General features: G+C 44.8%; 1 long non-coding RNA gene across 1 annotated transcript in view; it reads right to left on the bottom strand.

The window, feature by feature from the left end:
- Positions 1 to 244: 244 nt before the first annotated feature.
- The window catches only part of LOC136840966 (uncharacterized), a 46,853-nt gene continuing 20,575 nt past the window's right edge, over positions 245 to 26,522 (bottom strand). Inside the window, exons 2-3 of the long non-coding RNA XR_010853805.1 lie at positions 1,364 to 1,554; positions 245 to 1,057 (exon numbers count right to left, since the gene is read on the bottom strand). This is a non-coding gene — a long non-coding RNA (uncharacterized lncRNA). The remainder of the gene's footprint in view (positions 1,058 to 1,363; positions 1,555 to 26,522) is intronic.

Below are 26,522 nucleotides of genomic sequence, written 5' to 3'. Positions count from 1 at the left end.
AATAAACATGTCCTGAAATATTACAATATTGCTAAAAAAAAGTCTTTTTAAGTGGGTTTTTACATTTTGACTTCACCGTATTTGCCCGGCATTTGACCATTGCGACATTGAAGGAGTCGAAAAATTCCCCAAACTTTCTGTATGACTTTTAGGTGGAAGTAAATATAATTTACTTTCCTACTAAAATACACATTATCTACGATAAAAACTGGCTCTCTCTCTCTAAAAATATAGCAGAGTAAATATGTATCTTGATATTGCCCTGCGAGCGACACTGAGCGAAAAAGTGCTGTACAATGTCTGTATGACTTGCCAATTCTGGATAGTAGAAAGTGAGAAATTTACTTCAGTATCCCACTAAAACTACCCATTTTCTATGATAAGAGCTTGTTAGTTCTCTAAAAAAAATAATCAAAGTAAATATATATCTATGTATCTCGATACTGTATTTTGAACTCACCATAGTCATATCACAGATACACTATGCCAACTAGTATACATATATTTTATATTTCTTGACATTTTTACTGTGTATTTTCAGAAATATGAAATTATATACGTACGTAACAGTTCCAAACATAGCGCTAGGTTTTACCAATAAACAATCTTTATTTGTGTGTGGTTCTGGTTCAGACACATTTCCTTTTCGAATTTTCTTACCTTGTACTGTAGTGCATTCATGCAATTCCATTGCCGTAAGCAAGAGAAGTACCACCCTTATGAGGGAGAAATTTGAACGATTGCGTCTCATAAGTTTGTTAAAAGAGAGGGACGAAGCAAACGGGAACTGTCTCGCCTGGGATAGGAACAACACCAGAACCCCTATACTGTATCTAAGGAAGGGATTTGTTTTCCTGTATTAGTGATACTGTACTCAAATTAGTGATATTCTAATTAGTGAATACTATTTTTCAAAATATTATAATATTATATAAGACCACAAAGCTTGATTTTACTGCAGTGAGCTGTCTTCTGACTCGTGACTTGTGTAAGCTTGGTTGTTCAGTGTTTGTTTACTTTATCCTCGTAGTCGTTTGTTTATTTGCCTCTCCAATATCTGAACAGAAAACATGTACAGTGGTAGTGTATGTAGGTTATAAGGAAAATTTATATTGATACCATATATTTTTATAGTTTATGAAGAAAACTTTAGGGTGAATGTAAAACGATGACAACAAACCTTTCCTAGAATACTATGTCCTGGCCTAACCTCATTTGGGCATTTATTTTTATAATTTATGAAAAATTTTTTGCACTGATAGCATATAGCCTACTAGTTTTTATAGGTAGCATATACTATATTTTATAGGTTATGGAGAAAAATTAAATTTTTATAATAAAATGAAGTTTTATATATACTTACCAAGTAATTACATTGCTACAGTTTCCACTTTAACAACAGCTTAGATCCAAAATTTCGAGGGTAGCGCTTCAATATGGTTTGTGTAGGTGATCAGCCCATCCCACTAACGGAATATTGGAACGACCTAGCAAACAATTCTCATTCGTTTTATGCCTTATGTCCATCAGGGGGGAGGAGGGTGGGCTCCGATTCTGTAATTATTTAGTAAGTATATATAAAACTTTATTTTATTATGAAAATGTAATTTTTACATAAGTAACTTACCAAGTAATTACATAGCTGAATCCCACATTGACAGGAGATGGGATACATGGGCATAGTATTCTACTCCAAAAACATTAAGTCATGTAATGAATTTGAAATAGAAAAGTTGCTAGCACTGAATACAAAGTTTGTTGTTCCTTATTAGTTAAGAGGGCCTCCAGTATAAAACTGCAACTGGTTGACAGTCAACTTAACCTGTAATGGCATGGCTTTCCCGTACAGCCAAGGGTCACCTCTACTTAAGTGGGAGCTTTCTTTGAAGAAGTACTCAATGGCTACCAAAGCATCAGTTCAGAGTTCTGCAGCCTAAAGAGTTATCCAACAGCTAGCAAAACTTTAATAGGTGCCCTTGCCCTGGGCACAATACCAACATAAAAAACAACCAGATACACTGTCACCTACATTGAAATAACACCACAACCCATCCACTGGTGAGTGGTGGGTGCTCCAAAAACTTTGTACCTCCTGGCTCTAAAAATCTATACCTCACCAGAAGGTGAAGAGACAGTGGAAAATCTTGTGCTTAACTCCTGCCATCACCATGCCAGTCACTATCCTGTGGTACACCTGGGTACATGCTACTTAGCTGGCGCCAGTCTGGAGTTGGTGCCAGGCAAGCTGAGGAAGCTTGCCGATTGGTATATATCGCTGGTGCCAGACTGTAGCTGGTGCCAGTCGAGCTGCTGGGAGATCATGAAAGCCTTAAGCTTGAAAATTGGTGCCAGACTGTAGTTGGTGCCAGGCAAGCTGAGCACCAAGGGAGCCTGAAGCTCTGGGCATTGGGGGTTCTATACCTGGGGCCAGGTGAGCTGGATGCCAGGCAAGCTAGCAGCTCGAGGCTCTGGAGGCTCTAAAGCTGGTGAAAGACTGTAGCTGATGCCCAAAGAGCTGGGTGCCAGCAGAGCTAGAAGTTCAGGTTTCACTTAAGATAGTGAGATGTGAAGGACGATTATACTTCTTGTAGGTCGATGCAGAATGGAAGTACTGTAATAGCCTTATGTGCCTGTGAGACGTGAAGGACGATATACTTCCAGTAGGCTGATGCCAAATGGAAGTAAGGGACATATGTGCCTGAAAGCTGAAAGCTAAAGAAGTAGAGGCTGCTCAGATGACCTTAGCTTTCACTAAAAGAAGGTAAAGTTGTTCTTCTGAATCTGAGTGTTTCAGAAATTCTCTTAAGGATGAAGGACAATAAAACACTATTTGAATGTTACAACCATATATTTTGAGCACTTCCTTCTTTGCCCCTGTTCACTGGTAGAATATGGGGGAGATGATGTATTACAAGAGTATATATACTGCCACACCTACATATGCGTGGCAGTATATATACTCTTGTAACATATCATGTGTCTATATTTTACCAGTGAACATGGTATCTGAAAATATAAATAGCTTTCAAAAACTGTTTTACAATCTGTTTTTATTTCTGCTTTGATATATTCATAATATATACGTTTATATAATCTTTTATCTTATATATATATATATATATATATAATATATAATATATAAATATATATATATATATATATATATATATATATATATCTATATATATATATATATATACATATATACTCGGCTATCATAGATATGGGTTTATACATATAGGCTATTATATATATATATATATATATATATATATATATATATATATATATATATATATATATATATAATAATATGTGCAATATATATATATAAATAAATAATATAAATGCAAATTTTGAGGTAACATATAAATCTATTCATCTGATTATATTGTAAATTTCAGGGCATATTTCTTATATGACAAAATAGTTTTTGTGCAGAAATCAGCCTTCTAACTGTCATAGTTGCACAGTTATTACAAAATAACCATATATTCTTTTCTTTTGCTGTTTTCTCAAAACTTAGTTAAGCTTAAAACTCCAAGAAGACTGAACCAAACTCAATAAAACTTTTATAGAGTGTAGTATAACTATATATCTTGATTTTGTATGTGGGAAATTAATTTTAGAGTGAAATTTTTTTTGCGTATTTTTTTAAAAAGTTTTAAAATCTTTCTATCAAATGGAAAAAAATTAACTTAAAACGCAAATTTCTATACTTCCCACAATGAAAATGATATTTTAATGATAAAATAAAGTTTGCTCATACTTACCTGGCAGATATATATATAGCTGTATTCTCTGATAGTCCGACAGAATTTCAAAACTTACGACACACGCAGTGGGAGATCAGGTGGTTAGTACATTCCCGCCGCTGGGAGGCGGTATCAGGAACCATTCCATTTTCTATTCAGATTTTCTAGTGCCACTGTCTCCTGAGGGGAGGTGGGCGGGCACTATGAAGTATATATATCTGCCAGGTAAGTATGAACAAACTTTATTTTATCATTAAAATATCATTTTGTTCATGACACTTACCTGTCAGATATATATATATAGCTGAATACCACCATTGGAGGTGGGTACAGACAGAATAGGATTTAGGAAACACAATACATGTAGGTGATTGACACCTTGGTTCCTTACCTGCTAGCAAAGCTGACTTCGTGATTACTGTCACCCAAGTCCGCTTCTGCTTTACTAGAGTCTCCAGCAAGGCAGTGACCTGTATAGCTGGTGAGTTCTAGATGATCTGTCAACGGGGGCGTGACCACTAAGTGACTAGACTATATTGACCATACAATGAGGGTAAACGAAGTAAAAACAACCACCTGACCAAGCCTAACTAAGTTAGGATAGCAAAACTAAAGCTAAAGAGTGGAAAGTCCGTCTCTGGCGGTCGACCCAACAACCATAAAAAACACTTCCTAACCATTTTCTATAGGATAGGATGTGTGTGTCACCCTGCCCCCAAGATTGTATCTGCTTGAAACGTACGGTCCTAGCGAGCAGCAGTTCTCGTATGTCGTCTTCACATCTCTCAGGTAGTGTGAAGCGAACACAGAGTTGCTACGCCAAAATGTGGCACCCAGAATGTACTGAGTGTCATATTCTTCTGAAAAGCCACTGAAGTTGTAAACGCCCTCACCTCGTGAGCAATGACTTTCAGAAGTTTAAAATCAGTGTCTTGACAGCATAAATGGGCTTCTCTAATCGTGTTCCTCAGGAAGAACGCCAGTGCATTCTTCGACATAGGTAAGTCGGTCTCTTCACTGAACACCATAGATTGTCCGAAGGGCCTCGACTTTCCCGTTTTGTCCAAGTAGACCTTGAGAGCCCTGACAGGGCACAGGACTCTCTGGCTCTTGACCCAGAATCTCAGCCATACCCTTAATTTCGAAGCTCCTGGGCCAAGGGTTAGACGAGCTCTCGTTTTTTGCTAAAAATGTAGGACTTAAAGTACAAGCGGCATTATGCCCTTAAAGCCTATATGCTTACTGAAGGCTTGAAGTTCGCTAACCCTTAGCTGTCGCTAGAGCCGGTTAGGAAAATAGCCTTTCTGGTAATGTTCCTCAATGTCGCAGAATGGAGAGGCTCGAAAGGACTGGACATCAGGAACCGTAATACCACATCTAAGTTCCAAGGAGTCCTTTGCTGAGGCACCTTCGTGGTTTCGAATGACTTTAACAGATCGTGAAGGTCTTTGTTGTTAGTCAGGTCCACGTTTCTATGCCTAAAAACAGCTGATAGCATACTCCTATATCCCTTGATAGTCGGGACCGCTAGTTTGACTTCCCTCCTCAGAAACAAGAGGAAGTCAGCTATCTGACTCACAGAGGTCGTGGTAGAGGAAATGCCCTTCTTCCTACACCATCTCCTGAACACGGTCCACTTCGATTGGTACAAATTACTGGAAGAGAATCTTCTGGCTCTGGCAATAGCTCTCACCACTGATCTTGAAAAACCTCTCGCTCTGGCCAGCTTCTCGATAATCTGAATGCAGTCAGACTCAGAGCGGGGAGGTTTTTGTGGTACCTCTCGAAATGGGGCTGTCTGAGTAGATCGACTCTCATGGGCAGTGTTCTCGGGAAGTCCACTAAGAAGGTCATGACCTCTGTGAACCACTCTCTCGAAGGCCAAAACGGGGTGATCAAAGTCATCCTTGCCCCTTCCGACGACGCAAACTTCCTGATGACTTCTCCGAGGATTTTGAACGGGGGAAAGGCATAAACGTCCATCCTTTCCAATCCCAGAGAAGAGCATCTACTGAAATAGCTCCTGGATCAGTACAGGAGCAGTAAAGGAAGCCTCTTCGTCTTGGAAGTCGCAAAGAGATCCACCAGGGACGTCCCAAAAGCCTCCACAGTCCCTGACAAACCTCTTGGTGCAGGGTCCACTCGGTCAGCAGCAGTTGTAGTTGCCGACTTAGAAGATCTGCCACGGACATTCTCCACACCTGCAACGAACCTCATGAGGATCGTAATATTCCGATGCCTGGGCCCACAGCAGGATGTCCTTTGCTAAAGAAGAACAGGGACCGAGTGAGTTCCTCTCTGTTTCTTTAGGTATGCCAGGGCCGTGGTGTTGTCGAGTTGATCTGGACACTCGGTTTGTGACTCGTTCCTCGAAGAAAAGTAGGGCCAACTGAATCGCCCCCAATTCTTTGAGATTTATGTGCCAGGACACCTGTTCCCTCTCCAGGTGCCCGACACTTCTTCCCCTAGTGTTGCTCCCCATCCCGGCGTGGGCGCGTCGGGACAACAACACTAGGTTGGGGTTCTGAAGGTTGAGAGAAACGCCTTCTGCCAACTTTGAGGGATCGAGCCACCACCTTAGGTGATCCTTCACCTTTGGCGAGATCTTCAAGAATCTCTTCAGATCCTCCTTGTCCTGCCAGTTCTCTGCAAGGAAGAACTGAAGCAGTCTGAGATGCAGTCTCCCCAGGGAAACAAACTTCTCCAGCGATGAAATGGTCCCCAGCAGACTCATCCATTCCCTCACCGAGCATGTTTCTTTCCGCAGGAAGGCTGAAACTTTGTCTAAGCACTGCTGCTGTCTTTCCTGTGACGGAAAAGCTCGAAAAGCCACTGAATCCATCTGAATCCCCATATAAAAGATGGACTGAGTCGGGGTCAGATGGGAATTTTCAAAATTCACAAGAAGTCCTAGGGACTTCGTCAAATCCAACGTCGTGTGAAGGTCCTCCAGACACCTCGACTTTGACGAAGGCTCTCGAATGAGCCAATCGTCCAAATAAAGCGAGACTCTTATCCCTGCAAGGTGAAGCCATCTCGCCACATTCCTCATTAACACCGTGAAGACCATGGGGGCTGTGCTTAGGCCGAAGCAGAGAACCCTGAATTGATATACCTGTCCCCCTGCAGGACAAACCTCAGGTACTTCCTCGATAGAGGATGAATGGGGACGTGAAAGTAGGCATCCTGGAGATCCAGAGAAACCATCCAGTCGTCTGGTCTTAAGGCTCCTATAACTGATTGGGACGTCTCCATTTTGAACTTCTCTTTCAGAACGAAATGGTTCAACCTGCTGACGTCAGGACTGGTCTCCATCCTCCTGATTGCTTCGGGACCAGGAACAACCTGTTGTAGAAGCCCGGGATTGTAAATCTGAGACCTGTTCACAGCTCTCTTCTCGAGCATTTGTTCGAGCAGGTCGAAAAGAATCTGCTGCTTCTCCTGCTGATAGGAGGGCGACAGATCCTGGGCTTCGTGCACAACGGAGGTAAGTCGAGGAATGGGATCTTGTATCCCTTTTGGTGACTTAGAGGGACCAGCTGTCCGTCCCTCTCTCTCTCAGGCTCTTGCAAATAAAAGAAGCCTGGCTCCAACAGGTGTCTGGAGGTCCACAGAGTCACTTCTTGCCCTAGGTTTGGAAGGGCTCTCCTCTGGAGAGACCTCTTCCTCAAAAGGACGATCTCGAAGAAGCTCCTCCACGAAAGGGCTTCTGTATCTTGGAAACCTGCCCAAGGAAGCCTGCCCAAGGGAAGAAGTCGAAGGACTGCTGGACGTCTAGAAGACTGAGCCAGGAGGTCTTGAGTAGCCTTCTCTTGCAGAAGTGGCGGCAGTATCCTTGACTAAGGACTGGGGGAAAAGATGGCTGACATCGGGGCGAACAGCAACTCTGCCCTCTGTGAAGGAGAGACAGACTTCACAGTGAAGTTGCAGTATAAGGCCCTCTTCTTTAAAAGCCCCGTACAGAAGTGGGCAGCCAGCTCTTCAGAATCATCCCTGACAGCCTTGTCCATGCAAGCTAGGACGCTGAGTAAGTCTCCCAGACTAATGGAGTCAGGGCTTCGAGCCTGCAAGTCCAGGACTCCCAGGCACCAGTCCAGAAAGTTGAAAACCTCCAATGTTCTGAAGAGACCTCTCAGATGGTGATCAGTTTCAGACAACGTCAGGACACCTTCGCTGACAAAGGAGAGACCTCCTAGGAGCGTCCACAAGGCTGGCGAACTCTCCAACCAACATCCTCTCCCGTCTCGTATACCAAATCCCCCTTTCCCACTCAATCTTGACGGAGGCAGGGCGAAAGAAGTCTTGTACTGGGCCTTCCTGGAGTCCATCCACTCCTGAACTCTCTTAAAGGCCCTCTTCGTAGAGAGAGACGTGGCCATCTTCACAAAACCTGAAGTCTTCTGTGATTTTGATGAGGTTAGCTGAGAAGGAGGAGGGGAGCAGTGGGTTGAAACTTGTCCCAAACAAGTCCTTCAGCAGACGTGTCAAGACCTGTAATCGGAAGAAGCTGATGAAGTCGAGGACTGTTCCTCAACTGCAGGTTCCGATGCACTTGACAGGTCTCCTTCTTCAACAGGGAGCGGGTCAAGAGATTGGAGAAACTCGGGAGGTCTAAGCCCTTGCAGTCCAACTCCGCAAAGGGACTTCTGCTTGGAAGAAGTCCGAGAGGGGTCGTGAAAATCTCGGCAAGAAGCGTCTTGACGGCGTCCTGGAGTCGAGCAGCAAGGGGAGCGCCTTGCGAGCAGCATGAGAGCGTCATGCTTAGCAGCATGTGAAGCGTCATGGCGAGAAAAATGCAGAGCGCCAGAACGAGGGCGTCAAGCCTAGCAGCATGGAGAGCGTCAGAAAGAGGGAATTGGCGATCCCTGCTGAGACCAGCAAAGCGCTGAGCCAAGGACTTCTAGAGGGCGGCGAAGCATGAGAAGAAGACGAACGAGGAGAAGGAGAAGGGGGCGGCTTGGACCTCTTGATCGCACAGGGAATCCTTCCGGCGTCGACGCGGATCTGTCTCCTTCTGGGCAATAAACGAAGCCAACTGCGCTGCATGTCTCAACAAAAAGCTTCCGAGTAGGAGAAGTCTCCTTCTCAGGAGAAGGGCTGATCCAGTGAGAAGACGATGGGCGAGGGCCTTCTTCCTTCTCACAGGGGAAGCAACAGTTCTCTCCTTGGAGCGACCGGGCGCTCAAAGCGTCATCGTCTGATGACGTCCTGGTCCTCTTCTGCGGCGGAGGGCGTCAAAACTCTCGGAGAAGAGCGAGCGTCACGAAGGGCGTGGGCGTCCCCTTCTCTGACTTCTTCTCTTCAGGGCGAGAGTCCTTCCGAGAGCTCCACCCCGACGCGGGAGGAAGCTCGGGGACGAAGCAATCCTTGAGGATTCGTGCACGAGCACAATCTTTGGCAGCCTGGGAAGCGTCAACAGGTCCTGCGAAGGGACGCCAGATCGGTGGGGGTCCGTAACCCTCTTGCGGCTTCGACTTGCCCCCTGAGTCCTGGGAGTCCGGCAGAGGTCCAGGCCTAGAGGCATTATACAGCTGATCTGACGCCCCCTCCACAACACTGGGGGCACAAACACTATCACTGCACTTCACAGCACTTTGAAGAGATGAGCATTTTTAGCTTCCAGGTTACGAAAGGAAGACATAATTACAGACAGGGCATCCCCTTCCACAGACACAACCTCGGGGCCCGAGGGCAACACCACAGGGTTAGGAATATCAACTACGGGAGGGTTAGCAGGTGAAAAACACTACCCTGACTCCTACTCACTGATACACTCTGGAGGAAGACCTCCTGATCCTATCACGCTCTAACTTCCACACATAGGAATCATAAGTCTTCCAACTAGCATCAGATAAAGTCTCACACTCCTTGCATCGATCATTAAACAAACAAACATGCCCCCTACACCTCGAGCATACAGTGTGAGGATCTACCGAAAACTTTCGGTAGCCTCACCTACAGTCTTGCACACAACAAACTCTATAACTAGCAGAACTAGATTCAGACATCTTAATCCAAGTAAAAACAAAGCAAAATCCAAAACAGTCCACAATAGCGTATGCCTAGCCACAAGTCCAAGTCAAAAAACCAAAATTCAAACAAATACCAAGTGACAACCAAGTTTACGAAATCCAAAGACAGAGGTACTGAAAACAGGTGTTTACAGTACCGGCGACAGATAAAATCTGAATAGAAAATGGGAATGGTTCCTGATACCCGCCTCCCAGCGGCGGGAATGGGTACTAACCACCTGATCTCCCACTGCGTGTGTCGTAAGTTTTGAAATTCTGTCGGACTATCAGAGAATACAGCTATATATATATCTGACAGGTAAGTCTCATGAAAAAAAATTTTCATTATTAGTTGAAGAATAAGTGGTAAAAATTTGAAGAAAATCCCTTCATTCTTAAGGTAGTTGTAAGCACTTACTTTATAATGGGGCCTTCTGGAGTCAGTACTCCCCTTACACATTTTACCCTTAAAAATATACTGTATGTGTATTGTATGGCTTACTACGTATTGAAGCATGCACATTCTGTTTCATACAGTTACTATTCAAGCCGTCCCATTTTCTTTTACAGGGGAAACAATGGTATGTACGTAATTCAAAAGAGAGAGTAGAGAGTTTTGAGAGAGAGAGAAAAGAGAGTTTCAAGAGAGAGAGAGAGAGAGACAGAGAGAGAGAGAGAGAAGAGAGAGAAATACATATGCAAATTTTTAAAAATTTAGTATGTACAGTGTACAGTACATATTAAGATTACGTAAATCATACGGGTACTCACCAGTGATGAATGTTGATTAAAGATGATGATGAATTAGCTGTGCAGTTCAATGAGTGACAAAGATATGACTGCACAGCAAGGCAGAGGAGTTACATCTCTGAGGGTGCCTCTTCCCCTTCTTCAGGAGACGCTTTGTCAGGGGTTTCAGGAGGCACTTGGGGAGGCACTTCTTTGGGCGCTTGGAGAGGCATTGCTTCAGGTGATCGGGAATGCACTTCTTCAGGGGTTTGGGGAGGCTTTGGAGGGTCCTTCTTCATATGTTTAATAAACATAGTGATAAGCAGCTGCTGTCACTGCTTCATGCTGATGACGGCTTGATTGTAGGGTGCCAATACAGCATCAAGGGCATTTGAAAACTTTATTAATGTAGAAAATTTCTTAGTTCCTCACCTGCTAAGGTAGCTGATTCCACAGTTACTGCCTCAGTAACCTGCTATCCTTAGAGCAACCAGGGTATAATGACCTGGTCAGATTGCTTAAGCTGGGTATCAGTCACCTAGGACATGGCCGTGACAATACCACAAGAATGCCCCTGCTCAGGGCGCAGCACAAACATCATGAATTACAAAAGGGGTCACCCAACACCAAAGAAAAAGCATAACCATAAAACCAAAACCAACTGTGGGGTAAAACTATCAACACTTACCCTCACAGACAACCGTAAAAACCTTCAAACTCCAAAAAACAAGTAAGTAAAGGTAGGTTAATCCTCCTTTACCCCTTTACCCATTACCGTGCCAGATACAACAAAGGGCCCTAACGTGCTGCACTCATCAAACACTGTCTGCACTTGCGAGAGATAATGCAAAGCAAATACAGACTTACATCTCCAGTAGGTTGCTTGCACAATATCTTGAAGGGAGAGGTTCCTTTTATAAGCGAGAGAAGTAGAATAGCCCTCACTTCGTGAGCCTTCACTTTACACATTTTCAAATCATTCTCTGAAATATTGGAGTGAGCTTCAGAAATCAGATCTCTAATAAAAAGGACATGGCATTCTTGGACATCGGTCTAAGAGGGTTCCTGACCGAACACCATAAGGAATCTGAAGGACCTCTAATATCTTTAGTCCCTTCGCAAATAATATTTCAAGGCTCTGACTGGGCAGAGGAACCTCTCCTGCTCCTTACCTACCAATTCCGACAGACTCGGAATCTCAAAGCGAGGCCACGGGTGCGAAGGGGTCTCGTTCTTGGCCATAAAAAACAGTTTGAAAGAACAAATTGCTTTTAAAGCAGAGAATCCTACTCTCTTATCCAAGGCGTGGATCTCACTGATTCTCTTAGCTGTGAAGCTAACAAAACTAAAAAGAGGGTTTTCCTCGTAAGATCTCTTAAAGAAGAAGAATCCATAGGTTCAAATTTCTCAGACATAAGCCACTTCAGGACTACATCAAGATTCCACGAAACAACTTTAGCATCTGACCTCTTAGAGGTACGAAGGATTTAATAAGGTCCGTTATATCTTGGTTATTAGAGATATCAAACCTCTGTGACGAAAAACAGTAGCCAGCATGCTACGATAACCTTTAAGTGTGGATACAGAAAGGTTCTTATTCCGAGGAACAAAAGAAAATCCGCAATCTGCGTCACCGAGGTTCTGGAAGAGGAAATGTCATGATCTTTGCACCATGAACGAAACATATTCCACTTGGACTCATAGACCTTGATCGAAGACGGTCTTCTGGCTCTAGCGATGGATTGAGCCGCTTTCTTGAAAATCCTTTGCTTCTGAGTAGGCGTTCGATAGTCTGAACGCAGTTAGCTGCAGACTTGACAGGTTTTTCGTGAAATCTCCTGAAGTGGGGCTGTCTGAGTAAATCTACTCTGTTTGGAAGGCTCCTCGGAAGTCGATCAAGAGATCCATGAGAACTGGGAACCAATCCCTGGAAGGCCAGAAGGGGGCTATCAACATCATTCTGGTGTTGGAGTGGTGCTGAAATTTCCTCAACACCGCACCTAACATCTTGAACAAGCGGGAAGGCGTAAAGATCCAGACCCGACCAATTCAGTAGCATTGCGTCCTGTCTGGAAGCTGCTTTGGTCCGGGACAGGAGAGCAGAAGATTGGGAGCCTGTTCGACTTGTTCGTCGTGAACAGGTCTACCAGAGGTTGACCCCAAAGCCTCCACAGCGACTTGCACACTTCTTTCGTGCAAAATCCACTCTGTGGACAGAACCTGATGCTTCCTGCTCAAGGAGTCCGCTCTCACGTTGAGGGCTCCTTGAATGAATCTCGTTAGGAGCAGAATCTTGTGCTTCTCTGCCCACAAAAGGAGGTCTCTTGCTACCTCGCTGAGGGAGTAAGAATGACTGCCCCCCTGTTTTTTTATGTAAGACAACACTGTGGTGCTGTCTGAATGAACCAGAACTGTTTGTCCCTGTACGAATGGTAGGAAGTGCACGAGACCCAGGTGGATTGCTTTCAACTCCTTCTTGTTAATGTGCCATTCTTTTTCTGTCGCATTCCACAAACCTGAAATTTCTTTTACACCCAACGTCGCTCCCCATCCTACTTCTGACGAGTCTGCAAACAGTTCGTGGTTTGGGTTCGACGGAAATAGAGAGAGACCTTTCTCTAATTTTCTTCGATCTAACCACCACCTTAGATCCTCCTTGATAAGGTCCGAGATTGGAAAGGAAAAGGAGTCTGGAAGTGTTTTCCTGTTCCATTGCTCCCTGAGGTAGAATTGAAGGGGCCTCATGTGAAGTCTCCCAGGAGACAAACTTTTCTATTGACGCCAGAGTTCCCAGGAGGCTCATCCAAGCCTTTTTGGAACAGGTATCCATATCCAGAAAGTTCTGGACTTTTGCGAGACAGTCCGAGATTCTTTGATCTGACGGAAAAGCCAGAAAAGGAACTGTTTCCAGTCTCACTCCTAAATAGATTCTGGATTGTGAGGGAGATAGGTGAGACTTCTTCCAATTGATTAGAAGTCCTAGCTTCTGTGTCAAGTCGAGAGTTACTTTCAAATCCTCCAAGCACTGAGACTGAGACTGGGAACGAAGGAGCCAATCGTCTAGATAGAGAGAGATCTTTATTCCTCTGAGATGAAGAGCTTTGGCAACAGTGGACATAACTCTTGTGAATACTTGAGGGCTGTGGACAGACCGAAGCACAGAGTCCTGAACTGATAAGTCCTCTCCTGGAAAACGAAGCGAAGAAACTTCCTGGGCGCGGGATGGATCGAATGTGAAAGTGGCGTCCTGCAGATCTATTGAGACCATCCAATCCCGGACGAAGAGAATTGAGGACGGATTGCGTCGTCTCCATCGAGAAACTGGTTTTCTCCACGAAAAGGTCGAGAGAACTTACGTCCAGGACTGGTCTCCAGCCGCCTGAGGCCTTTGGAACAAGAAAAGGATTGTTGTAAAAGCCTGGAGAGTTGACTTCTTCCACGATCTCTATCGCTCCTTTTAAAAGCATGGAGTCTACTTCGCACTCAGAACCGAGCATTTTCTAAGTTGCTGGAATATGCTGTCAAAGCTAAAAGGTTCTGTTGCAAGAGGGGGCCTCTTGAGAAGGGGATAGAATATCCTTCCTTTAGCGGACGTGGTCCACTGGTCCGCTCCGATCTCCTCCCAAATTTGCCAGAACTGCTGAAGTCTGGCTCCTACTAGTGCATGGAGGACATGCAGATCACTTTTTAATTGAGGGTTTGATAGCCTTGGAGACAAATCTTGCTTTGCCCCGGAAACGAGATCCAGTACGGTTGAAGGGCCTGCCACGAAAGGGCCTATCTTGACTAACTTGAGTACGAGTTTGCGCTGGCAGAGAAGGTTGAGGAGCTTTTGGTTTACGAGTGGATTGCGCCAAAAGGTCCTGTGTGGACTTCTGAGTAAGGGATTTCGACACTTCGGCCACAAGTTCTTGAGGAAAAGGTACTTCTTATCCAGAGGTGCGAAAAAGAAGAGCCGATCTTTGAGTCCTAGAAACTCCACTTAGCGACAAAAAGAGCACCAAAGTTGTCACTTCTTAAGAACTCCTAACGTGAAGATGGAGGCTAACTCAGACGCACCGTCACAAATCCCTTTATCTAAGCAGGACATAACAGAAGAGAAATCATCGAAATGCGCTTCGGAAAGACCAAAATACTTTACCTTCCTACCCAAAGCGCCAATAGTCCAGTCCATAAAACTGATGACTTCCAAAACTCGGAAAACGTTCTTCAAAAAGGTGGTCCAACTCTGAAGGAGAGAAGAAAATCCGAGCCGAGTTCATCGCAGAACGACGAGTAGAATCAACGAGACTGAGAAGTCTCCCTGAGAGGAGGCAGAAGCTCCCAGAGAGAAAACTTCCCCAGTGTCGTAGCAAGCCTTCGTCTTAGTAGAAAGCTTGGAAGGAGGAAGCAGAAAGTAGTTTTCCCTGATCACGTTTGTCTTCCAACCAGGAGTTCATTTTCTTTAATGCCTTCTTGGCTGAAATAGAAAGCACTAACTTCATAAAGGAAGAGGTAGAAGGCTTCGAGTCTCTTGCGTACTGAGAGAGAGAGGGGAAGCCGGAGCCGCAGGTGCAAAATCCTCAGGAAAATTATCAATAAAGAAGCGAAGAAGCTTCTTATAATCCGAGCGAGAGGAGTCTGGTTCGTCTACAGGAAACTCTTCCACAACTTCTTCCTCAGACGAAATAGGAGAAAAACCTTCCGCTTGTACATACACATCTTGTGAAGGAGGGTAGGAGCCTGAATAAGAGCTTGAGGAGGAGCCTGAGCCTGAGTAGGGCGCCACAAGAGGAGCCTGAACTGGCGCCACAAGAGGAGCCTGAACTGGCGCCACAAAAGGAGCCTGGGATGGCGCCTCACCTGGCGCTACCTGAGGCGCTTGAGCCTGAGAGAGCGCTAAATCTTGAGGGGAGCGCCTGAGCCTGACTAGGCGTGCGAGCCTGATCCTGAGCCTAAACAAAAGGAGGATCAAGAGACACAGATCGAGGAGGAGCTTTCGTACTGGGCGCTCGAGCTCGAGACGAAGGAGGAGGCATCAAATACACTTCAGAAGGCTTTGCTGGAGAAGAACCAGGCCTTCCGAGCCCGCCAAGAATGCTTCCAATTTTCTTGTGCATCGCTCGAAGAAAGTCATGAGTAGACGAGGGTCCAACTGGGGAACGATGATCAGTAGAGCCAGGATCGTGATGAGGAAGAGGCGCAGAAGCCACAATAGGCTTACGTGAAACCAAAGGAGAAACACCGGGAACGCTGGGCAATACCGAATGGGAAGTCTTATACCTCTTACGCACATGAGCCTTACGCCTGGGAGAAGACTCTTCTGACGACGAAAATCTCTCGGACTCTCCCAAAAACTACAGGAAGGCTCTGATAAGCGAAATGGCTTCTTCTTCTGAACGCTGAAGGCGAAAGATTCCTGGACCTCTTCAATGGTCTAGACTCGTCGGGAAATCTCCAGCCTCTGCAGGTGAATCACTGGAGCTTGAAGAAAGACACTTCCTTGAGTCGCCTTTCCAACGGCGCTCGAAACAGCCTGGGAAACACAACAGGACTGTTCGAGGGGCGGCTGCTCGTGAGCAGACCCCACTCGCCTCCCCTTGACTTTCAGCATGTCTTCTCCCAGGAGCAGGAGCTTGACAGAGGCTTAGGTCTGGGAGAACGAGTAGGCCGAGCAACCACCTCCTCCACCACACTAACACTTTGCACTGCACTTAAATTATTCACAATATCTTGGAAAGAATCCATACGCTCATGAAGGATTTCAGCATTAACACCAATATCCTCCATGGCGCCCACAATAAGGTTAAATCTGGCATCCATCTGGACTTGATACTCAGACACGGTAACGGGTTCAGGGATATCAGAGTCAGGAATAGGAATATTAGTAGCCACGGGGATATTAATAGAAGTTTCCTGCATAGCTAAGGGAGATTCGGTTTCTGAGAGAGAGAAGAAGAACTTCTAGCTAAAGCTTTCTGGCTCTATCTTTCTCAAGTTTCTTTACATACTTAGATAGAGCCTTCCAATCTTTTCAGTCATACTGACACATTCATCACACTTCCTCTCAAATGAACATTCTTGACCTCTACAAGCCACACAAATTGAATGAGGATCAAGACTAGCCTTGACCAACCTCGTCTTACAGCCTTTGCTGCATACCCTAAAGGTATAAGACCCAGAATCTGACATAATTATCAGAAAACCTGACTAAATAGGTGACAAAAATAAACTGGAAATTTTTAAACCAACAAGAGAGTACTTCACCAAGTGAAAACAGCTCGATGTAGGCAGAAACAATGAAATTTCGCTCAGTACCGACAACAATGTCGCCAAGCGTGACGGCAAAATTATTCTGAAGCATGTTGGAATAGTTCCTGGTACCCCGACAGAGGGCAGGTAAGGGCGATCACCCGATATTCAGACTGGCGCTGCCGCGCGTTTTGAAATTTTGCCGTGACGTCAAAGACTAAAGCTATATGTAACTAACAGGTAAGTTGTATGTGTTAAAATACGTATTACAGTACTGTAATATCTGAATATTAGTAAATCTTTTTTCATCATAAAAAATGTATATACGTATACTGTAGTATTCATAAAAAAATACTGTATAATAAAATGAAAATACTATTGTAACGTAGTCTCTTCATTCTACAAACTACGTACAGTCAACCCTCGTTAAGAAGGACTAACAGGGGGGCCAGGGTGTCCATCTTAGCCGATAGTCTGGTTTAACCGGCGATATCTATATATACCTATAAATACCTATAAATATAGTGTACTGTATTTCATTATTTTTATAAAGAGTATGAATAATAAACAATGTAGAAAAGTTTGAATTAAAGCTCATGGTAAAAGATGAAAAATGAAGAATAAAACATGATAAAAATTATAGAATCAGCTGCATATGTAGATGCCTAGGCAGAGACATCAACTCATAATTGTTAAGTAAAATGAAGCGGAGTCTCCAAAATGAAGAGTAAGATTTTTTTTCCTTTTTTCATGTTTTTTTTATTTTAGTTATTTATTCATTATAGTTTATTATTATATATATTAATATACTGTTACATAAATGTGAGATGATTAAGATCATCAGTAATAAAATAGTGGGACCATTAAGACCATAAGTTCACTAACACATTTTGTTTTCAACAAAAACATTGTGTAAAACGCAAAAATATACATGATCAACATGATTGTAATTCAACTTGTGAATTTCAACGATAAGACTATAAAATATATTTTGTCATATCAATCTTGAAGAGGGTTGTTTTTTATTGTTACTAACGTCTTCATCAGTTTGCAGTCGTGAATCTGAGGACGGTCCAGGAATAGGATTCACAAGTGATGACGCATCACCACAACAGACTGTTGTGGGATTTTTCATACACTATATTAATGGGATTTTTCATACCACTATATTAAAGTTACAATTATTGTTGAATTTATGTTTTCATGAAGAAATAATTATATAAAGCAAATTATTGAGTAATTTTTGCCATCAGCAGTCAAATAATCACGATCATGGCAACGTTCAAACTTAGTGCCGTCATGACATATGTCTATAAATAGAACAGAAGTAGAGGGCTGTTATTGGCTAGCAGATCTCCATGACAACCAGCCAGCCAATCAGGTTTTAGCTATATTCTGTCTGAGAAAGAACTTTTGCTCAGAGAAGATGACAATGACATAAGTGCATGTGTTTTGAATACAAAATAAAAATTTTTAAAGTAAATTGTATTTTTCCTAACTATACAAACCCGAGGTCCTTTACATTAGGGATTACTTTCAGGCATAGGCTGGAAACGGCCGTTGCACTTCAAACAAGGTGGTTAGGCAGTTAACTACTGTCCGGGAGGCAGGAGTACCGCCTGCCCGGATGTAAACATTCCAATTTGCCTTTCGGCCCAGGTATCAGATTGAGGGGTGGCATGAGGTGGGCATAAAGTGTAAAGGACCTCAGGTTTGTATAGTTAGGAAAAATGATATTTTATGATAAAATAAGGTTTTACTTATACTTACCTGGTAGTTACATATAGCTGTCGTCTCTGAAATTACAGGCAGAATTTTAAATTTCTAGGCTATCGCTAAAAACACCTAGGTGATCCCTCTACCAGCGCCCTCTATAGGTAACAAGGAACTATCCCAACAATGTTCTAGAACCCATTAAGTTTTAAGCCCACTTGACATGAGAGGGGAGGTGGGCGGGTTGACCTCATGTAACTACCAGGTAAGTATAAGTAAAACCTTATTTTATCATAAAAATATCATTTTTACTTATAGGACTTACCTGGTAGTTACATATAGCTGATTGGCACCTTTAGAGGGGTGGGATCATGTCAGCCACATATATTGTTAGAAATCAAAAACATGAATTTTAGTTCCTTACCTTGAAGGATTGCTGACTCAGTGTTACTGCCTCTGTAGTCTGCTTATCCCTCGATTGTATAGACAGGATATAAAGGATCCAGGTGTCAGATACAATCTGTTAGTACTTGTCAGAGAGGACAACGCCGTGACGGACAAGACTTAGTATGCCCTTGCTCTGGGCGCAGAACCAAATTAACAATAAGGGATCACCTCTATCACCAAAATATAAAAATTAAAACTTTCAACCATAAAATTAAAAGATTGTAGGTACTCCTAAACCAACAACATAGTACCTACAGGCGACGCTAGAACCAAACTCAATTTCCAACTTCAAGGAGAAAATGTTAGTCGGATAGGGTTGCCCCTCTTTCTCCCTCACCCACCACCGTGTCAGTAACTACTAAAGGCCCTAAAGGTACTGCCATTGTCAAAATCAGTCTTCAATTCTGACAAGTAATGCGATGCGAAGATCGACTTACATCGCCAAAATGTAGAATTCACAATCTTTTGCACTGAGAGGTTGTGCCTGAAAGCCAAAAAGTAGCTACAGCTCTTATCTCATGTGCTCTCACTTTCAGAGTTCCCGTGTCTGAGTCCTGACAATTCACATGGGCTTCTGAAATAACTTCTCTTAAGAAGAAAGCAAGAGCATTCTTAGAAAGTGGTCTTGACGGGTTTCTCACAGAACACCACAAGTTCTCCGAAGAGCCCCTGATACCTTTTGTTCGGTGAATATAGAACTTTAAGGCTCTCACCGGGCACAACAACTCTCTTGTTCTCCTTCTCCCACAAGATCTGAAAGGCTCTTAATGCTGAAAGACCTCGGCCATGGTCTGGGCAAGCATCTTAGTTTCTTCGCTAAGAACCTAAGAGAGGAAGAACATACAGCTTTTCCTTGAGAGAAACCAATAGTTTTGTCCAAGGCATGAACCTCACTCACCCTCCTGGCTGTTGCGAGTGTTACTAGAAAAATAGTTTTCTTAGTCAAGTTTCTCAGCGATGCATTTGCCAAAGGCTCGAATTGATCTGAACAAATCCATTTAAGAACGATGTCCAGATTCCATGCTATTTGCTTAGGAACTTTCGTCTTCGAGGTATTAAAAGACTTAAGTAAATCTGTTAGATCCTGATTGTTCGAGATGTCTAGACCTCTGTGCTTAAATACCAACGCAAGCATTGACCGATACCCCTTAATCGTGCTCAAAGACAATCCTTTCTCCTTAAAAAGGGATAGCAAGAACTTGAGCTATTTGATTTAGAGAGGTTTTAGAAGACGAAAACTCCATGTCTATTGCACCAGTCTCTAAACTGATTCCATCTAGCCTGGTATACTGCAAAGACTTTCTTCTGGGTCGCGCAATAGCGTTTTGCAACCTCCTTTGAAAAACCTCTCTTCCTGAGGAGTCGCTCGACAGTCTGCAGGCGACAAGCCGTCAGAGCGGACAAATTCTGATGGAACCTCAGGAAGTGGGGTTGTCTGAGTAGATCTTTCCTCGACGGGAGGATCTCGGAAAATCTGAAGGGAGGAGGAGAAGATCTGGGAACCATTCCCTCGATGGCCAGAAAGGAACGATTAGAGTCATCTTGGTGTTCTTGTGGTTCCTGAACTTTTCCAAGACCTTCCTGATAATTTTGAACGGTGGAAAAGCGTAAAGATCTAGGCAATCCCAACTCATTGTCATTGCATCCACCCAAAGTGCCTTGTCGTCCGGATCTGGGGAGCAATATACTGGGAGGCGTTTTGTTCTGTCTGTTGCAAACAGGTCTACTAGCGGACAACCCCACAGATTCCACAATTGTTTGCAAACCTGCGGATGTAAGGTCCATTCCGTGGGCAAGACTTGATTCTTCCTGCTTAAAAGATCCGCTGTTACATTCCTCTCGCCTTTTATGAACCTGGTCAATAACGTGACCTCGTTCTCTTCCGACCATTCTAAAAGTTCCTTGGTCGTCTGATACAGGGAGAAGGAATGAGTGCCCGGTGCCTCTTGATATAAGCAAGAGCTGTCGTGTTGTCCGACTGAACTAGAATAACCTTGCCTTTTACTTCTTGCTGAAATTGCATCAGGGCTAGATGTACCGCTTTCAGTTCTTTCACATTTATGTGCAGTTCTTTCTGCTCTTCCTGCCACAGGCCCGAACATTCCTTGTTGTCTAAAGTCGCTCCCCACCCTGATCCTGGAAGCGTCTGACAAGAGTGTGAGGTCTGGGTTCTTGATAAAGAGAAATTCCCTCCTGTAGCCTTTCCTTGAATTCCACCAGAACAGCTCCTTCTTGATCTGATCTGAGATCTTGAAAAGAAAGGAATCCGGATGGGGTTTGCGTGGCCATTGGCTTTGTAGATAAAACTGCAGAGGCCTCATCTTGAGTCTCCCCAGTTCAGGAACTTCTCCATCGAGGCTAAGGTCCCCAGTAAGCTCATCCACTGGTTGGCTGAGCAAACCTCGCGATGTAGAAAGTCGTCTATCATGTTTAGACAAGACTCTACTCTCCGCATTGATGGAGAAGCCTGAAAAGTCAGAGAGTCCATTCTCACTCCCAAATAAACTATCTGCTGTGATGGTGACAGGGACGATTTCGGAACATTGACTAGTAGGCCTAGTTCCTTTACCATAGATAATGTCTTCATAAGGTCCTCCACACATTTGGCTTTGGAGTGTGCTTTCAGAAGCCAGTCGTCAGATACATTGACATCCTTATTCCTTGCAAGTGAAGATTCTTTGCCACCGTTGACAGAACTCTTGTAAACACTTGAGGTGCAGTTGACAGTCCGAAACAAAGAGCTCTGAACTGGAAAACTTTGCCTTGGAAAACAAACCTCAGGAACTTCCTTGATTCCTGATGGATAGGAACGTGGAAGTACGCATCCTGGAGGTCTATCGAGACCATCCAGTCGCCGGTTGAAGAGATGCTAACACCGACTCTGTCGTTTCCATCGAAAATTTCGTCTTCTTTACAAAACGTTCAATGCGCTCACGCTTTCTAGAACCGCCTCCAACCTCCCGACGCCCTTTGAAACTAAAAAGAGACGGTTGTACAACCCCGGAGAGCATGGGGTCGGCACTAATTCGATGGCTTGTTTCCTTAGTAGTGCTTCTACTTCTTCTCGAAGGGCTCAAAACTTCTGAGAGTCGTTGGAGTATGTTGGAAAACGACTGGAGCGTCCGATAGAGGGGCTTTTGTTGGAATGGGATGGAGTACCCCTCTCAGATCACCTGTAAGGTCCAAGGATCTTGAGTGACCTTTTGCCAGGCTTCCGAGAACGACTGGAGTCTGGCACCTACTGCTATGTGGAGGACAGCACACTCATTTCTTTTGTTGAAAATTGGAAGGTCGAGTAGAAGATTTTCCTTGCCCACGAAACTTGAAAAGGGCCGAGAAGCAGACTTGCCCCTGAACGTCTTGGAAGTGTCCGAAAACACCGAAGTTTTGGTGGAAGTAGCTACGAGTAGTCTTCTTGGCCTCTTTGCTGACTGAGCCAACAGGTCCTGTGTTGCTTTTTGTGTGAGAGCTTCAGCAGTCTCTCGAACTAATTCCTTCGGGAACAAGTGGTCCTTCGACAAAGGGGCAAAGAGGAGAGCAGACCTCTGGCTGCGGAAACACCCTTCGCAAAAAAAGAGCACCAGAGTTGTCGTTTCTTCAGAACTCCGGTTGCAAAAACCAAAGTTAGCTCAAGGCACAATCGCATACCCCCTTGTCTATGCAGTCGACTAAGTGTTTGAAGTGAAATCCGTCAACTGCGCATCCGAAAGTCCGAATTCTTTGACTTTCCTAGCCAGAGCCGCCACTGACCAATCAAGGAAACTGATGACCTCCACAACAGCGAAAATACTCTCTTGAGAAGATGATCCAACTCTGACTGCGTGAAAAGATCTTCGCTGATTGAAGAGCTGTGTGACGACTTGAATCCACTAGACTGGAGAAGTCTCCTTGAGCGGAGGCAGACACACCCAAAGAAAAACGTTCTCCAGTCTCGTACCACATGCGGCTGCGATGAGCCAATCTGGAGGGTGGAAGACAAAACATACTCTTGCCTTGCTCTCTCTTGTCTGAGAGCCAGGAATTAATTTTCTTGATAGCCTTCTTGGCGAAATCGCACAAAACTAGGCGTGTAAAAGGAGCTGGATCCGAGGCGTTATCCCTCTTAAACTGCGATCTGGGAGAATGCCGAGTCGAAGGCTTAAAAAAAGAGTCCCCAAAGTTTTCCAGAAAAAACTTGAGTAACTCCTTATAACCGAAGATTTTCTCCTTGATTCCTGGAAAGTCCTCTTCTATTTCTACATCTTCTTCGATTTCTTCGTCTACAGAAGACACAGGAGACAATTGGTGCACAGGAACAGTTTCCTGACGAAAAGTAGGTCGTTGGAATCTAAAGTCTTGACGACCATGCCGATGTGGCGCCGAATCCGTCAAGTGTGGCGCTTGCCAAGCTGAAGTGGCGTGCTGAAGTGGCGTCAACCAAACGTGGCGAATCCGAAAAGCCAGAGAAGAATGCTGAAGCGTCTGGTTGAGCCTCTTCATTGGTGCATGTGGGAGGCTCTTGAGTCAAGACTTGTGGCGCATTCGAAGGAAGTGTCTCTGCAACAGGTGCTCCCGAAGCAAGCACGAGCGCCACAAAAGAACTGAATAAGATCCGTCAATTTGTCCGTGACTTGAGCGACAAAACGGGGATCTTGTTGACCGGTAGTAGGAGGAGGCACTATCTGCGATGAGGCTGGACGAGATGTAGACGCTCCTGGAATGGAAACACGCAGGAACATTACGGGCAATAGTGCGCGTGAGGTTCCTTCCGACGTGGGGCTGATCTACTGAAGAGGCGGAGGAAAAAGGTTCAGGATCCTCCCAGAAGCTACAGCCCGCATGCGGATCCGTCAACGATCTTTTCTTCGGAATCGCTGCAGGAGAGACGGCGCGAGACCTCTTGAGAGGGCGAGAAGAATGCTTGAAGCGTCCACCTCGAGGAGTAGTCAACGAATCATCACCACTAGAAGACACATCCCCAGCAGCGCCTTTTCTATGGCGTGCGGAAGCATCCTGGGAATGCACAACAGGAATACTTGAGGGGGTGACTGCTCGGGAGCAAGCCCCACTCGCCTCCTCTCGGTTTTCGACATGCCCTCTCCTGAACCAGGGGAGTCCGACAGAGGTCTAGACCTGGGAGAACGAGTGGGCGAACAGACACCTCCTCCACTAACACTTCACTTCGAGGAGCCAATTTTTCAATGGCTTGGCCCATCGTCTGGATGGCTGAAAGCACAGCTGAAAATTTAGTGTCCATTTGGACTTTTAACTCTGACACGGTGATAGGATTGGGGTCAACAGGGTCGGACAAAGGAGAGTTAATAGGAGAGGGGTTAACAGATTGAATTACCTGCCCTACAGACTTAGCAGATGATGACCTCTTAAGAAGCTTTCTAACTCTGTCCTTTTCTAACTTCCGTAGATATTTCTCTAAGGCTGACCATTCATCCGTTGTTAGATGCATACATTCCTCACATGTATTCTCTGAATTACAAAATTTACCCCTACATGAAGAGCAAACTGAATGGGGTCGATACCGCCTTTAGGCAAACGAGTCCTACAGCCTAAAGCACAATATCTATACTGGGAACCAGAATCAGACATATTGTACAAAGAATTAATTCCGACCACAAAAGCAAAGCGCTAGCTAGCAAAAAACCACAAAAGAAATACTTAAGTATAACTTGCAGACAAAAATTCAACCACAAAACGAGACCGTGTTACCGGTCTCTCGGCAGAAAACTTAATGGGTTCTAGAACATTGTTGGGATAGTTCCTTGTTACCTATAGAGGGCGCTGGTAGGGGGATCACCTAGGTGTTTTTAGCGCTAGTTTGAAATTTAAATTCTGCCGTGAGGGCGTCAGAGGCGACAGCTATATGTAACTACCAGGTAAGTCCTATAAGTAAAAATACAATTTACTTTAAAAATTGTTATTTGTTAACACAATATACAAACCCTCGGTCCTTTACATTAGGAGACTCACTGATTGGAGGAGGAATCTGAGAAAGTCTCTCTGAACTGACTGGAGTTCACCACCTTGTCTTCCCTTCCTGGTCGTGAAAGCGAGGAAGGAAAAAACTACCTCTGACAAAAGATCGGGTTGTAAAAATGCAGGATCAGTTGTCAGACTTCTGGGTCCCTTTGCATGAAAGATGAGATGTCAATTCATGCAAAGTAGGCTAGGAAGAATTTGACGTCGGATGACAATAAGGCAAATACAAGCATTGGGTTTGTCTTATAGTCATGGTCTCCTTCCTTCCCTTGCAAGAGGAAGGAGTGGGGTTGCTTCTATTAACCTGAACGGAAATAGAAAGGGAGCTCCCGTTATGTGCTTACCTGCCTCGATCGCCAGATCCAGCTTGTAACAGCACGTCCACTCCCTGCCCGTGGGAAGAGAGCCAGGATGGGGAGAAAGAAGAGAGGCCAGTCACTCCACATTCAATCTCCCAATCACAACTGTACAACTTAGGCGAGATGCAACCTGTCCTCTGTTAGAGGAGCTGGATAAGCTACACAACTTGTTGAGCAGCCACCACAGGACCCAAGGAAAAAGTGTCCAAGGACTTGTGTGCAACATCCCGGAGGTAGAAGGAGGTGAAGGTAGTTTGCTGGGACTACACGCCCGCCTTCAGCACCTGTGACACCAACATATTCTTCCAGAATGCGAGGGACGGACCAATGCTGCAGATCTCGTGAGCTCTCGGACGAAGCGTACCGGTGTCGTCGTCTCCTGCAGCAGAGTACGCTCTCCTTATCGTCTCATGAAGCCAAAAAGAGATGGTGTTCTTGGACACTTCTTTCTTGGTCGAGCCAGTGCTAACGAAGAATCATCGACACTCAGGCTGGAGGCGCAGAGTTCTCTTCAGATAGCGCCGCAGCACTCTAACAGGACACAGTAGCATCTCGTCTGGTTCATTACCTACAAAGTCCTCTAGGGGGAGGAACAAGAAGGACTCGAACTGTGCGTCAGGACCAATGGGTTTGAGAGGGACGAAATCCAGGATGAAATCGAGTCTAACTGATCCCCATCCCCTCGAGTGTTTCACATCAAAGGAAAGTCCGTGAAGCTCGCCAACTCTCTTCGCTGATGCCAGGGCTAGCAAGTTTTTGGTCTTGAGGGTCAGATCCTGTCTAACGACTCTCAAAAAGGGATGCATTGCATGAGTCAGGCTCCTTAGGACGAGAGTCACTGTGCCACGCAGGAGCCTGAGATCCCTGGGTGGGCAAGACCATTGGAAGCTTCTCATGAGTAGCTAACTCTCGAAGGGAGGAGGAGATGCTACTCCTTTCAGATAGAAGACTAGGTTGAGTGTGGCGGCCTAGCCTTTCACAGCTGAAAGGGAGAAAGCAGCCGGCGGAGGAAGATAAGGAAGTCCGCGACCTGCTGAACAGTAGCTGACCGAGGAAGAAACCTTCAACGACACCAACCACAGAAAATGGACCACTTTCCCTGGTACATACTATTGCAGAGGATCTTCTGGGTATCCTGCCATCTCTGTTGCTGCTGGCGAAAAGCCTCTTGCTTGCAAGAGATGGTGGATAACCTCCCAGCCGTGAAGACACAGGGAATGCACTGCCTTGGAACAGCTCTTGTGCAGCTGCACAGGAGGAGGTTGGACCAGGGGAGGTTCTCTTGGCGCCTCGGCAATCAGAGC

The sequence above is a fragment of the Macrobrachium rosenbergii genome, chromosome 8, assembly GCF_040412425.1.
Source record: "Macrobrachium rosenbergii isolate ZJJX-2024 chromosome 8, ASM4041242v1, whole genome shotgun sequence".
NCBI lineage: Eukaryota > Metazoa > Arthropoda > Malacostraca > Decapoda > Palaemonidae > Macrobrachium > Macrobrachium rosenbergii.
This window is presented reverse-complemented; position numbering and strand designations above follow the sequence as displayed.